This window comes from Triturus cristatus, chromosome 1_1 (assembly GCF_964204655.1).
Source record: "Triturus cristatus chromosome 1_1, aTriCri1.1, whole genome shotgun sequence".
NCBI lineage: Eukaryota > Metazoa > Chordata > Amphibia > Caudata > Salamandridae > Triturus > Triturus cristatus.
This window is the reverse complement of record NC_140579.1, coordinates 1107435468-1107437967: the sequence shown is the minus strand read 5'-3', so window position 1 is coordinate 1107437967 and position 2500 is coordinate 1107435468. Positions and strand designations below refer to the sequence as shown.

The following is a 2500-nucleotide window of genomic DNA, read 5'->3' as shown; positions in this document are numbered from 1 at the left end:
GGGCCCGGGGAGGCTCTCCCAAGCCTGGCTAGGGTTCTGAAGCTGGGCCCGGACCCGGGGCTTGTGCTCTGTCACAGTGTCCCATGGTGCGGGAGCTCCCCGTCCTGCAAGTCAGCCGAGGGTCCAGGCGCTGGGGAAGGGTGTCCACCGGGGCCCGAGGAGGCTCTCCCCGGCCTGGCTAGGGTTCTGAAGCTGGGACCGGGCCTGGGGCTTGTGCTCCGTCCGGCAGGCCCCGGGGTGCGGGAGCCCCCTGTCCTGCAAGCCAGCAGAGGGTCCGGGCGCTGGGGAAGGGTGTCCACCGGGGCCCGGGGAGGCTCTCCCCAGCCTGGCTAGGGTTCGGAAGCTGGGCCCGGACCCGGGGCTTGTGCTCCGTCACAGTGTCCCATGGTGCGGGAGCCCCCGGTCCTGCAAGCCAGCCGAGGGTCCAGACGCTGGGGAATGGTGTCCACCGGGGCCCAGGGAGGCTCTCCCCGGCCTGGCTAGGGTTCGGAAGCTGGGACCGGGCCTGGGGCTCGTGCTCCGTCCGGCAGGCCCCGGGGTGCGGGAGCCCCCCGTCCTGCAAGCCAGCCGAGGGTCCAGGCGCTGGGGAAGGGTGTCCACCGGGGCCCGGGGAGGCTCTCCCCGGCCTGGCTTGGGTTCAGAAGCTGGGCCCGGACCCAGGGCTTGTGATCCGTCACAGTGTCCCATGGTGCGGGAGCCCCCCGTCCTGCAAGCCAGCCGAGGGTCCGTGCGCTGGGGAAAGGGTGTCCACCGGAGCCCAGGGAGGCTCTCCCCGGCCTGGCTAGGGTTCGGAAGCTGGGACCGGGCCTGGGGCTCGTGCTCCGTCCGGCAGGCCCCGGGGTGCGGGAGCACCCCGTCCTGCAAGCCGGCCGAGGGTCCGGTCACTGGGGAAGGGTGTCCACCGGGGCCCGGGGAGGCTCTCCCCGGCCTGGCTAGGGTTCGGAAGCTGGGCCCGGACCCAGGGCTTGTGCTCCATCACAGTGTCCCATGGTGCGGGAGCCCCCCGTCCTGCAAGCCAGCCGAGGGTCCGGGCGCTGGAGACAGGGGTCCACCGGGGCCCGGGGAGGCTCTCCCCGACCTGGCTGCTTTCAGAAGCAGGGACCGGGCTGGTGAGCAGGGGTGGCTGGCTTTATCTGCTACACTGGCGGAGCGGAATTTTCCGCCCACCCCTATACGACCATGTGGTGCGGGAGCACCCGTCCTGCGGCCTGGTGAGGGTCCGGGTCCCCTCCGTCACTCGGAGCGCGAGGGTTACAAGAAAGGTGGGTAGCCTTCCTCCGGATTAGTAGGGGCAGGGTATGCCGGGACACCCCTCCTGGGGATGGCGGTTCTCAGGCGGGGACCAGATGGGCCAAACCCAGACGACACTTCCCAGGGTCCTCCGGTGCTCCCTCCTCCAGCCCGTGGCGAGGCAAAGTGCCCGGGACGGGCTCCATGGGTCCCCCGGGCGTCCGGGCCCCGGGAGCTCCGCCGGGCCTCCCATGCCTGAGGCCCAGCGTGGGGTCTACAAGCCCCCCCCGAGGCCTGCAGCCCTGGAGCCCTGGAGCCCTGCAGCCCCGGAGCCCTGCAGCCCTGGAGCCCTGCAGCCCCGGAGCCCTGCAGCCCTGCAGGCCCGGAGCCCTGCAGCCCCGGATCCCTGCAGCCCCGGAGCCCTGCAGCCCTGGAGCCCTGCAGCCCCGGAGCCCTGCAGGCCCGGAGCCCTGCAGCCCTGCAGGCCCGGAGCCCTGCAGCCCTGGAGCCCTGGAGCCCTGCAGCCCTGGAGCCCTGCAGCCCCGGAGCCCTGCAGCCTGGAGCCCTGCAGCCCTGGAGCCCTGCAGCCCCAGAGCCCTGCAGCCTGGAGCCCTGCAGGCCCGGAGCCCTACAGCCCCGGAGCCCTGGAGCCCTGGAGCCCTGCAGAACCGGAGCCCTGCAGCCCCGGAGCCCTGCAGCCCGGAGCCCTGCAGCCCTGGAGCCCAGAGCCCTGCTTTCCAATGAGGTGACCAGATGGCCGGGCCGGCCTGGAAGTCCCGATGAGGGTATATTCACATCCCGGATCCCAGCCAGGGCTCCAGGAGGTCGGGCGCGTCCGCGCCTAGGGTCCCCTCCATCACCCGGAGCGCGCGGGTTACAAGAAAGGACGGTAGCCTTCCTCCGGATTAGTAGGGGCAGGGTATGCCGGAACACCCCTCCGGGGCCGGCAGTTCCTTGCCGGGGACCAGATGGGTCTCGGAGAAGCCGGCGGGAGCCCCGGGGAGAGTTCTCTTTTCTTTGTGAAGGGCAGGGCGCCCTGGAATGGGTTCGCCCCGAAAGAGGGGCCCGAGCCTTGGAAAGCGTCGCGTTTCCGGCGGCGTCCGGTGAGCTCTCGCTGATCCTTGAAAATCCGGGGGAGATGGTGTAAATCTCGCGCCGGGCCGTACCCATATCCACAGCAGGTCTCCAAGATGAACAGCCTCTGGCATGTTGGAACAATGTAGGTAAGGGAAGTCGGCAAGTCAGATCTGTAACTTTGGGATAAGGATTG

At 70.8% G+C, this 2500-nt stretch overlaps 1 pseudogene; it reads left to right on the top strand.

Annotated features, from left to right (window-relative positions):
* Positions 1-2440: 2440 nt before the first annotated feature.
* LOC146871683 (28S ribosomal RNA) overlaps positions 2441-2500 on the top strand; it is a 2263-nt pseudogene continuing 2203 nt past the window's right edge.